Raw genomic sequence first — 13366 nt, forward strand, 5'->3', positions numbered from 1 at the left:
GTTCCGATTAATTTCTGCTCCGTTAACAACTGCGACAACATAACCCTCCTTCAATTATAAATATCTGTTTCGGTAGCATTTGTGGAAATAGAAGGTATTCTTCTTTTTGTTGATAACGAAAAGGAGTACTATCGACGATGTTGGTCCTTTGCTGGATATTGTTCCTTCACGTTTCGAAAACTAGCACTATAAAGGTATTAGCCCGCACCATCTCGGCAATAATTTGATATGACAACGTCGAACCTTCTAGGGCTGTTTTTTTCGTCGTCTCTTACTGCAGGCATGTCTAACGCTGAAATATTCTAAGCCCCTTAATCCTCTTACGGGGTCATAGAGATTAGTTTTGGATATCGCCTTTTTCGCCAGTTATCCCAGATTTAATTTAACTTAATTTTATTTAATTTATTTATTATTACGGCTGTGTAGGCCTAATTTTAAACTACTAAATACAATTCATTATTAAAATCACTTAGTTCTAGTCTGGGGTCACTCTTTTAAGGGAGGTTGGAAAGGACGCGTTTCCAATCATCTAGTGCTCCCAGCATAAGGCAAAAAAAATTTCAAACATATATTTTCATTTATGACGCTGTCTGAATGCATGAAAATTCCGATCAGCACAGCTCAACATGTAATGGGAGGTTGAAAAGGACACGTTTCCAATCCCCCCTGTTCCAAATTTTGTTTGGCCTTTATTTTATTATGAGTGGTATATCAAAGTGATGAGCAATGTTTATTAGAAGGTTGGAAAGAACGTGTTTCCAATCCTGTCCCGAATCACGCTGACAGGACATTGTGTACCATCAACCCAGCAACTGTCGGTCTGAGACTGCGATTTCGAGGTTTGGTGCGATGCACTTTTGGTTTATCATTCGGCAGCTAAAGGCTTAGCTGGTTTTGCATTCCCCATCATGTGTCCCCATTATGTGTCGCGGAATGAAAGAACGCCCACTAAAAATAGTTACATTTCTAACAGCTTTGTGAGTAGATCGTGAGGGACCGCTTCGTGTTAATTTCGAGGCTATGTGCAATGAAAAACGAGCCCTCCCTTTGCTCCAATTCTGAAGAACAGCTTAGGATTACTATTTATTGATTTTCTTGCGGGATGGAATGTACGTATGTATAAGCATTTAACTCGGTGGAGCATGACATGGATTAGCATGGAACTTACATTGAAATAACTGCCGATTTTTTGTTTCGTTTTTTTTTTTTTTTGTTTTCTCTTATTCTAAGTGGTTGCTTTTAGCATTTTTGAGCATTTACGAATTTTCAATTGTTACCGAAATTGTACAAAACTGAATTCTTGTGATGTTTAAACTACCTAAAGAAACATATATGCATGTATGTATGCGTATTGACGATAAAATGCAAATGAAGAAAAATCTTGTAAACGAAATATTGCAGAGTCGCTCTTGGGGTTCACTTCATTCGTGTGTAGATTGCACAGAATGGCTTATAGAGAAACAAACAAATATTTTTGCGCTAAAAACCATATGAGAAAGTTTTAGATTTGATAGCACTTATGAATTAGGGTCACAATTTTTCAAATCAGCACAAAAAAAAAATTATTCATTTTTTTTAAGACCTTCCTCTCAGTCGAAAGCTCTGCATGTCAAAAATTAGTCGCTGAATAATTTTAAAATGTTAGATTTTGCAAAATTTATTCGCGAAAACATTTTCTGGCAAATTTTTCTTTATCAAAAATTTATTGATAATAAACGGTTTAACCACACGGTTTGGTGAATAGCTACACAAAAAATGCTTGGCGTATGCATACGATCACAGCGTCATCAATTACTGAACGAACAGACTACCGCGTTCCGCGGCGGGGCTCTTAGATCCACAATATAAGTCGATGGTTGGCGCAAGGGTGCACACATGGCAGACGAGGCGATACACCGAGTCTATGGCTTACTGTATTGATCTGAAAATAAACATATCTTTCAAGCCATCAGATCACTACAGTGTTTTTCAGGCTGAAGTAGCAGCCGTTACCAAAGCAGTAAAAACACTTGAAAAAAAAAACGACCGAGATCACCACTTAAAATTTTATATTGCCAGCCAAGTAGCGATAGAGGCAACAATCTATGGAATGAATCGGGATAGGGCGAAGAATGCAACTATATTGGGTCCCAGGGCATATGCGAATAGGGGGTATGAGAAAACCGGATGAGCTAGGTTAAAAATAGCGCTTCCATCAAAGCTTATACCGTAGACATCCGAATAAGATCTTTGTGATAAAGAGAAAGCGAAAATTGCTCTTGATCGACCAAACATATCGTTACACAAACTTCTGGTAACATTATGGATTCATTCGTCAAAGTGAGATCCTCATGGATCGGCCAGTTCAAGCTAACCCAACCTAGCCGATACACTGCGGCGAAAGCGGTAAAAAAAGGTTCGCTAGGTGGCGCCCGGGTAGAAATAATTAGAACAAGTTCGGGTGTAACCGAACATTACATACTCAGCTGAGAGGTTTGGAGACAAAATAAGGGAAAATCACCACGTAGGAAAATGAACCTAGGGTAACCCTGGAATGTGTTCGTATGGCATGGGTATTAAATGGAAGGTATTACTTACTTACTTACTTAATTGGCGCTTAACCGTCTAAACGGTTATGGCCGTCCAACAAGGCGCGCCAGTCGCTCCTTCGCTCCGCCAACCGGCGCCAATTGGTCGCACCAAGGGAGTTTAAATCGTTTTCCACCTGATCCTTCCAACGGAGTGGGGACCGCCCTCTACCTCTGCTTCCATAGGCGGGTTCCGATAGAAACACTTTCTTGGCCGGAGCATCATCTTTCGTTCGCATAACATGGCCTAGCCAGCGCAGCCACTGCATTTTAATTCGCTGGACTATGTGGATGTTTGCGTATAGCTCGTACAGCTCATCATTAAATCTTCTTCGGTACTCGCCATCGCCAACGCGTAAAGGTCCATAAATCTTTCGAAGAGCTTTTCTCTCGAACACTCCCAAAGCCGCTTCATCAGCTGTTGTCATGGTCCATGCTTCCGCCCCATATAGCAGGACGGGTACGATAAGTGACGTGTAGAGTATGATTTTCGTTCGCCGAGAGAGGACTTTACTTTTAAATTGCCTACCTAGTCCAAAGTAGCATTTATTGGCATGATTAGTTCTTCGCTGGAGATCACTGCTGATGTTGTTGCTAGTGTTGATGCTGGTTCCCAAATAAACAAAGTATTTTACTATTTCGAAATTATAGCTGCCAACAGTAGCGTGGTTGCCGAGGCGCGTATGCGCTGACTCTTTGCTCGATGACAGCAGGTACTTCGTTTTGTCCTCATTCACCATCAAACCCATCTTTACCGCTTCCTTTTCCAGTTTGGAGTAAGCAGAACTCACAGCGCGGGTGTTTAGGCCGATGATATTAATGTCATCAGCATATGCCAGTAATTGCACGCTTTTATAGAATATTGTTCCAGTGCGGCTAAGTTCTGCAGCTAGTATAATTTTCTCCAGCATCAAATTAAAGAAATCGCACGATAGGGGGTCACCCTGTCTGAAACCTCGTTTAGTTTCGAACGGCTCGGAGAGGTCCTTTCCAATTCTGACTGAGCTGATGGTATTGCTCAACGTCATTTTGCACAGCCGTGTAAGTTTTGCGGGGAAACCAAATTCAGGCATAGCGGCATATAGGCAGCTCCTTTTCGTGCTGTCGAAGGCGGCTTTAAAGTCGACGAAGAGGTGATGTGTGTCGATTCTTTTTTCACGGGTTTTTTTTAAAGATTTGGCGCATTGCGAAAATCTGGTCGATGGTAGCTTTACCAGGTCTGAAGACCTGCGCGCTGAATTGCTGCCTCCATTTAGGAGAACAGAGAAATGTTCCCTCCATAATCTAAGCACTCTCTGGACATCAGTTACAAGGTCGCCGTTTTCGTTCCTACAGGAGTTAGCCCCGGTCTTAAAACCTTCCGTCTGTCGCCGTATTTTTTGGTGAAATTTTCGGGCGTTATTCCTGGTGGCTAGCAGCTCAAGCTCATCGCACTCACGCTTTTCTGCTTATGCTTTTTTCTTCCTGAAAAGGCGTCTCGCTTCCTTTTTCAACTCACGATAGCGCTCACACACTCCTCTTGTCGCGCTCGCTTTTAACGTAGCCCTGTAGGCAGCGTCTTTTCTTTCAGTTGCAACGCGACATTCCTCATCGTACCAGTTGTTTTTTCGTGATCGCCGGTAACCAATTTTTTCCTCGGCGGCAGTACGAAGTGCTTTGGAAATATGCTCCCACTGCTCCTGTATTCCTTCAGGATGAGTTGTGCTCTCAGAGAGCAGGTGTGAGAGTCGAGTTGGGAAATCATTGGCAGTCTGTTGTGATTGAAGCTTTTCGACGTCTATCTTCCCTTGTGTTTTGTGTTCCTTGGTTTTAGCCGCGTTGAGGCGGGTGCGTATTTTGGCTGCAACGAGATAATAGTCCGAGTCGATGCTAGGTCCTCGGATCGCGCGCACATCTAAAACACTGCAGGCATGCCGTCCGTCTATCACAACGTGATCGATCTGATTGCGAGTATTTCGATGACGAGACAGCCATGTAGCTTGATGTATCTTTTTATGCATGAACATCGTACTGGATATGACCATGTTTCGAGCACCGGCAAAGTCAATCAGCCTCAGTCTGTTAGGAGACGTTTCATTGTGTAGGCCGAACTTTCCGACTGTAGGGCCAAAAACACCTTCTTTGCCCACCCTGGCGTTAAAGTCACCAAGCACGACTTTTATATCGTGACGGGGGCAGCGCTCGTATGTGCGTTCTAATTGTTCATAAAAACTGTCTTTCACCTCATCGTCTTTCTCCTCTGTCGGCCATGGGCGCAGATGAATGCTATATTAAAAAATTTGGCTTTTATTCGGATAGCGGCGAGACGTTCGTCCACATGTGTGAACGCCAGAACTTGGCGACAAAGTCTCTCTCCCACCAGGAATCCGACGCCGAAACTGCGCTTATTCGTATGGCCACTCCAATATATGTCACAATTTTTCACACAGGTTGTCGTTGTTTAAATGTACTTTTCGGAAAAAATACAAAAAAATGTTTAAAGTTTTTTGTTTTTAATTTTTCACTTTTTCGAGATTTTTCGAATTTCGCCATTTTGTTTTTTTTTTCTCATAAAAACTTCAATCAATTCTGCAATCATCCCCACTAATCCCGGAGTGGGCCGATTTTTTTTTATATTTTTTTTATTTAATTGAAAAAACAATTGTTTTTGTTTTTATCGGCCTATTGATAAATCATTCAAGGTTCGAATCGAGCTCAAGGCCAGAACAATAATTTTTTTTCAAATGATAATTATTGTTATTTTTTAATTTTTCTAAATTTGAAAAATTGAATTTTGTTTTTGGAATAGTAAGTAGAAAATTTTTCAGACAACCTGCCATAGCTGCGCAGATAGATCCATTTCGAAGGGTGCTAAGCCTTCATCATCAGTACGCTTTAGGCATGCTGCGCTAACCATTTAGCTATACAGCGGTGGTTTGTTTGACTGGCAAATTTGCTACTTCTATTCCTTTTTACCAACTATATTTATTCAGTGTTGCGCCATCTGGTGCAAAGCACTGATAATGCTGGATTTTTGTTTATTGTCAATTACTTTGTTTGACATTCCCAAGTGCTCATGGTTTTATTAACAATTGTTTTTGTTTTTATCGGCCTATTGATAAATCATTCAAGGTTCGAATCGAGCTCAAGGCCAGAACAATAATTTTTTTCAAATGATAATTATTGTTATTTTTTAATTTTTCTAAATTTGAAAAATTGAATTTTGTTTTTGGAATAGTAAGTAGAAAATTTTTCAGACAACCTGCCATAGCTGCGCAGATAGATCCATTTCGAAGGGTGCTAAGCCTTCATCATCAGTACGCTTTAGGCATGCTGCGCTAACCATTTAGCTATACAGCGGTGGTTTGTTTGACTGGCAAATTTGCTACTTCTATTCCTTTTTACCAACTATATTTATTCAGTGTTGCGCCATCTGGTGCAAAGCACTGATAATGCTGGATTTTTGTTTATTGTCAATTACTTTGTTTGACATTCCCAAGTGCTCATGGTTTTATTAACAATTGTTTTTGTTTTTATCGGCCTATTGATAAATCATTCAAGGTTCGAATCGAGCTCAAGGCCAGAACAATAATTTTTTTCAAATGATAATTATTGTTATTTTTTAATTTTTCTAAATTTGAAAAATTGAATTTTGTTTTTGGAATAGTAAGTAGAAAATTTTTCAGACAACCTGCCATAGCTGCGCAGATAGATCCATTTCGAAGGGTGCTAAGCCTTCATCATCAGTACGCTTTAGGCATGCTGCGCTAACCATTTAGCTATACAGCGGTGGTTTGTTTGACTGGCAAATTTGCTACTTCTATTCCTTTTTACCAACTATATTTATTCAGTGTTGCGCCATCTGGTGCAAAGCACTGATAATGCTGGATTTTTGTTTATTGTCAATTACTTTGTTTGACATTCCCAAGTGCTCATGGTTTTATTAACAATTGTTTTTGTTTTTATCGGCCTATTGATAAATCATTCAAGGTTCGAATCGAGCTCAAGGCCAGAACAATAATTTTTTTTTCAAATGATAATTATTGTTATTTTTTAATTTTTCTAAATTTGAAAAATTGAATTTTGTTTTTGGAATAGTAAGTAGAAAATTTTTCAGACAACCTGCCATAGCTGCGCAGATAGATCCATTTCGAAGGGTGCTAAGCCTTCATCATCAGTACGCTTTAGGCATGCTGCGCTAACCATTTAGCTATACAGCGGTGGTTTGTTTGACTGGCAAATTTGCTACTTCTATTCCTTTTTACCAACTATATTTATTCAGTGTTGCGCCATCTGGTGCAAAGCACTGATAATGCTGGATTTTTGTTTATTGTCAATTACTTTGTTTGACATTCCCAAGTGCTCATGGTTTTATTAACAATTGTTTTTGTTTTTATCGGCCTATTGATAAATCATTCAAGGTTCGAATCGAGCTCAAGGCCAGAACAATAATTTTTTTCAAATGATAATTATTGTTATTTTTTAATTTTTCTAAATTTGAAAAATTGAATTTTGTTTTTGGAATAGTAAGTAGAAAATTTTTCAGACAACCTGCCATAGCTGCGCAGATAGATCCATTTCGAAGGGTGCTAAGCCTTCATCATCAGTACGCTTTAGGCATGCTGCGCTAACCATTTAGCTATACAGCGGTGGTTTGTTTGACTGGCAAATTTGCTACTTCTATTCCTTTTTACCAACTATATTTATTCAGTGTTGCGCCATCTGGTGCAAAGCACTGATAATGCTGGATTTTTGTTTATTGTCAATTACTTTGTTTGACATTCCCAAGTGCTCATGGTTTTATTAACAATTGAAAAAAAATTTCAAAAATTAAATTTTTTTTTATCAATTTTATTATATAACAAAAAATGTAAGAAAATGATTTTTAAGTATTATTTTCTTTATATATTATGGTAATCTATGATTAAAATAACCAGGATTAATGCTGGACAGCGAAAGCGAGTCATTTTAATCGTAGATTACCATAATATATAAAGAAAATAATACTTAAAAATCATTTTCTTAAATTTTTTTGTTATATAAATAAAATTGATAAAAAAAAAAATTTATTTTTGAAAATTTTTTTTTCAATTAAATAAAAAGAAATATAAAAAAAAAAATCGGCCCACTCCGCGATTAGTGGGAATGAGTGCAGAATTGATTTAAGTTTTTTTTGAGAAAAAAAAAAATGGCGAAATTCGAAAAATCTCGAAAAGCTGAAAAATTAAAAAAAAAAACTTTAAAAATTTTTTTGTATTTTTTCCGAAAAGTACATTTGAAAACAAATTTTTTAATAAAAGAAAAGATCCCAAACGGTCAATTTTTGAAAAAGTTATAGCATTTTGAAAATAAGAACGGTGTTTTTTTAAAAATTCATAACTTTTTTTGAGTTGGATGAAAAAATTTGAAAAAATTCTGAAAAACGTATTTCGTAAGCTAGAAAAAGAAGAAAAACTTTCAGGCAATTCTAAAGGGGTCGGGTTCAAAATTGGTCGAAATGGGATGGAATACCCCATATACAAAGTACTTAATAGCATTACTGTCTGTCGTGTGCGTGTCGGTGCATGCTTGGTGTACTTCCGCTTTCGGCATACATTAATATGCAAGTCATGTGGCAGACCTAAATCTTAGAGTATTTTAAATTCAGTTTGTCTTCTTGAGTTATGTAAATATGTAGAACGTTTTATATATCTATGTGTATTTAACTTGTGCAGCAGCAGCAAAATATCTATGATGTCTTACGTAATATTACAACATTATTTCTACGAGAGGCGCATTTGTACGATGCTGAATGGAAATTTCAACGTAATAGTAGCAGCGCTTTGGGCCAAAATAATATGCGATTTGGAATACTTTTTCTGATTTTCTATTGATTGACCAAGACTATGGAAGACGATTTTGCCATGTCATATTTTTTAAGTTAAAGATTATGCCTGCTTTTCTACGGCAGATTATTGAAGTAAAATAGTAATGGAAAGAAAGAAAACTACAAGTAAAGTTACTTAAGTGCAAGTAAACTTTATATTTGTTATAAGCCAAGTTAATCAATATAACTATATTTGAGCATGAACATCGTTTCTCACATTATGGAACCATTCAGCTGATTATGTCTAATTTGAGGCGTAACTACATATTTGATTTAGTATGAACGCTGTACTTAACACCCCAAGAACAGTACAGAGGCGGTGTACATGAAATAAATCAAAATATTAAAGGCAAAGATCAATCAATATGTCTTTGGGCACCAAAACTTAATGGGTGTAAATGTGTATACAAAATAAACACCAAAATCTCTACGCAATATACGACTGACGGACTCTGCGAACAGGGCTCATACTGACGGCAATAACCTACAGTGAATACTGCAGCTGAATTACAGATATATAACATAAAAGTTTGCAGATATATACAGATTTGTCGGGCAACATAATCTATATTAATTTAATTCAGGATGCATAATTTTGCTCTAGAATCAATCACCAAAACTGCGTTGTTGTTATAACCTCCCAAATGCTTTTACCTTGGTCCCGATCGATGATGTGAGTGGACGCACCATCAGTTTGGTGTGGTTGGAGGCCTATTTAACACCTCTTCCATTCTAAGGGCTAATCAACTCTTTCCACGTTCGGATATCAACCACAGCCACCACGATGTTCGCGAAGGGCCTACCGTAAATGACCAGAAACGAAGCAAGTTCCGCAGGCTATCTGCTCCCCGTGGTAGCACTTTAGAGACTTGGGCTGAGTTTCGCTGCCGAAGGTACTACTGGTTAAGTATCCCCCTACTCCGGACGGCACATAAAAAATAAAATAAAACAAAAATTAAAGAAAAAATGAGATGGGATACACACACACACACACAAAATACATCACTCTTACCACCCTTAGTGACCAATAGGCGGCGCCGTCGAAACACTTCCATTGCATAATCATTCAACAAATTAACAGACCGAATAGTGGAGAGGGCCCCATTTACATTGAAATCATTTTTCCCAACAACAACCCCAAAGTTATCTAAATCTCAAATATCCGAGTACTCCGGAAGTAGTTCGATACAGGATTTTCCTACAATTCGAAGCATTTTACTATATTTTTCTTTATTGAATATCTCAACACTCAATATATTGTATAGACAATCAAATGAAAGATGTAATGTTATGCTGCATATATGTATGTAAATGGCATAGGAAATCATACTAGCATCTGTCTCTCCCATTTATTCTGATATATTATTGATTATTCAAGTTTTTTATTAGTGCAACAACATCCCAAATGCTTGTGTTACATCCCTTCCGAATAATGTAACCAAATGTGTAAATTATATATCAAAACCACATGTCTATATGAACATCTCATTTCACCCAAGTTCATGCTCACATTTGTCTTCTCAGATTTCCAAAGTATTGTATCACTATGACACATCGGAAACCCTACCAAGTGAAAGTAATAAATCACATTTTACAGACGTCCTTGTATGTGACTATTCACCTCATACGAATACATTTTGGCTGACTTTATTAGATACATACACTCATAGACATGTCTCTATCTCCTAATTCTTTAATTAAACTTTTTAGAAGAAAGAGGAATAAATAATAAATTTAAGTTTATTATTTTGTGGCGACATTCTTTACGTATGTATGTATTTGTATTTTTATTTATTTAGTCCTTAATGGAGAAGAGATAGACCTACCAATAAGTATACCAAATTGATCAGAATGACGATCTGAGTTGATTTAGCCATGCCCGTCTGTACGTCTCTCTGGTGGAACGCAAACTATTCCCTCAATTTTTGAGACATCTTGATGAAATTTGGTATATTTGGGTATCCGATTGATCATTTGTCGGAACCGTCCGGATCGGACCACTATAGCATTTATTCCCCATACAACCGACTTTTTGAAAAAGAGAGGTTTTGTCATTTATTTTTCAGGGTGATTATATAAGAGGCATACATTGTCTGCAAAGATTATCAGGATTGGTCATATATATAATATTGTAACGAATTTAGGGTACTTCCGCTTATTTGAAACCTTCTGCTAACGTTCGAATCGCTAAACTGTTGAATAAATAACTCCAATATTCAGTAAAGCAAAGTGGTCTTTATTAGACTACTTTGAGAGTACTTCACAACAACTCTTACTTCACAACTAATTGCGTATTTAAATCAAACTTTAGTCATGCCTCAGCTTGTGCTGCTTTTATACTCTCGGTTTCCTCGTTCACCCATTTCTCCTAAGGTCTAGTAATTTCGTGAACTTCATGCTTGGTTACCAGCTAGTATATACATGTATATTTGTAGTTTGTAGCCATATGCGTATGTATATGTGAGTACTACTTCGGCTGATGATGACATGAGTTTGCGAGTATCTCTCTGCTGCCTTGTTTGTATGTGTGTTCATGATGATTGATTTGTTTACGTGCATACTAGTGGCTGCTTAGTATCGGCTTAGTGATGGAAGTATTGCTTATATGATAATAATAATTATGATAATATTCGTCACAATATATATAAAATTTCACCGAAAAACAACGGACATTTACAAAATTACTAAAGCTACTAATAAACTATTTATTGTACTTTCCTACTAAGATTTTCACTAAAGAGGATCGAATTTTAGTTTACTTCGTGAAAGCAACTGGTGCTGATTTTTTACTCGGAGGTGCAAAACTCTGCTGTCGTTAGAGAACAACCCTCTCGAAATTGTAATAGTAAAATTAAATCAAGACAGTGAAAGAAGCTGGAAGAAAAATTCTGCTGGGTGGCGCACAGATAAAGTTAATATTCCAACTAGATTGGGAATCGTTTAATCGATATTAAAGTAATTTACCGTGAGGCTAAGAAGATGGAGCTCAAAGGGCAGGACTAAAATTCCACATACTAGAGAACTGGAATTAAATTTGAAATCATGTGAACGAATAGAAATTAAACTTCAATTTTACTTTACTTTATCAGAAACAAATAGTCTCGGGCTTTTGAGAAAAGCTGCATCGGCTATTGATTTATTATCGATATCGAATTATTATTGTCGAGGTGTTGGTTTATTAATGCTTTGTAATCGTCTCGGCTTCTTGATGAGCCGTCGCTAACAAAAAGATCACGCGCCGATAAGAAATTGGTTAGAATCTCATAACAAATCGACATCTTTTCGATAACAAATGGATATTTTTTTGAATATATTGATAAGTTTTCTATAAAAAATCGATAGCTTGTCGATAATAAATTGATAACTGTGCAATATGCATAGCCAGTCGAATTTTTTTCTATAACATATCTATATTTTTTTGATAACATATTGCTAAATTTTCGGTAAATAATCGATCATAAATGTACAACTTATCGATAACCATATGACAAAAAATTGATAACTTTTCGATTGAAAATCAAATCGATAATTTTTTAATAACATAGCGATAAGTTTTCGATTAATAATCGATAAAAAGTATATATTTCTTTAATAAACATTGACCTTTTTTCAATAAAGTTCGACCTTCTGTCTCTTTCTTGCGAAGAGCGCATCATCATAAATTTTCACTTAACCGCCTAACTAACGCCAATAGGGAGCACCAAGAGAGGTCAAGTCTTCCTCCACCTGCTTCTCCCAAATCAGTGGAGGTTTTCCCCTTCAAAACTAAAGTTTTAGATAACTTTACAGAATACCTTACTTTTCTTTCAATTTCAATGTATTAATTTAAGTGGCAATTTTATATATGTAAACATGTGAAAAATTATTTTGATTTGAAAGAAAATGAATAAATCTAATCTAATCTAATCTAATCTCTTCTTTCCTATGCTTTCTTGGTCGGATCGTCTTCCTTCATTCGCATAACATGACCTAGCCAACGAATCCTTTTGGTGAAGAGCGCATAGTTGCACATATTTTGTATGAGTAAGAAAATCTAGAACTAAACAAATGTAAGGCGCGATAACCTCCGAAGAGATTTAAGGCCGAGCTTCTCTTCTAATTTGCGTTGTGCTCCTCCTGATTTTCACTACAAATTGGCGGGACGGGACCTACTTGTTTTATGCCGATTCCGAACGGCATCTGCAAGGCAGATGAGTTTACACTGAGAGCTTTTCATGGCAGAAATACACTCGGAGTGCTTGCCAAACACTGCCGAGGGGCGACCCCGCTTAGAAAAATTTTCTTATAATTGAAAAACCTTATTTCTAAAATTTTGATGTTGCTTTGCCCGGGGCGTGAACCCAGGATTCTCGGTGTGGTAGGCGGAGCACGCTACCGTCACGGTGGCCGCCTGCACACCGCATACTCAAAAATGAAGTTCAAAGTTTAAGTCGACTTTTGAAAATTTCGAAAATTTTTAAAACGCTTTTGCTACTTAGGGCGTTTTTTCTAAAGCTTTAAAATGTTTTCTGCTTGCCTAAAAAAATTTTTATTATTGTTTTTGTTTTCCATTCGAAATTTTTTTCTAAGCAAGCAGACAAATTTTTAGAGCTCTAATGGCGTTTTTTCTAATGAAAATAGTGCCACCCTTTGTATTTTCTCTGTGCTCTAGAAAGTTTGTGTCTTCATTTCATCAAATATTTCTCTTCTAACGAGAAAAGGGGGCACCATTAACTACAAATCTAGCAAATTTGCGAAGCCCCAGGTAAACGTGTTCAAAAGAAAGAATTTTAGAGTGTAAAATGAGGGAAACATTTCTTCAAGGAAAGAAAATGGCATAAAGCTTCAACAGTTTTCTACTCGCTTCCAAAAATATTTCAACTCGAAGACAAAAAAAAAAAAATTAAGCGAACAGAACTACATTTATTGCTTAATTTGTGTTTGCTTTACAATATAAATTTTTTTCTAAGCGAGT

General features: G+C 36.9%; 1 protein-coding gene across 1 annotated transcript in view; it reads left to right on the forward strand.

Moving 5' to 3' along the window:
• LOC137250804 (3',5'-cyclic-AMP phosphodiesterase-like) overlaps positions 1–13366 on the forward strand; it is an 801094-nt gene that overhangs the window by 539240 nt on the left and 248488 nt on the right. The gene's annotated exons all lie outside the window — the stretch shown is intronic.

The sequence above is a fragment of the Eurosta solidaginis genome, chromosome 4 (genome assembly GCF_040869045.1).
Source record: "Eurosta solidaginis isolate ZX-2024a chromosome 4, ASM4086904v1, whole genome shotgun sequence".
Taxonomy (NCBI): domain Eukaryota; kingdom Metazoa; phylum Arthropoda; class Insecta; order Diptera; family Tephritidae; genus Eurosta; species Eurosta solidaginis.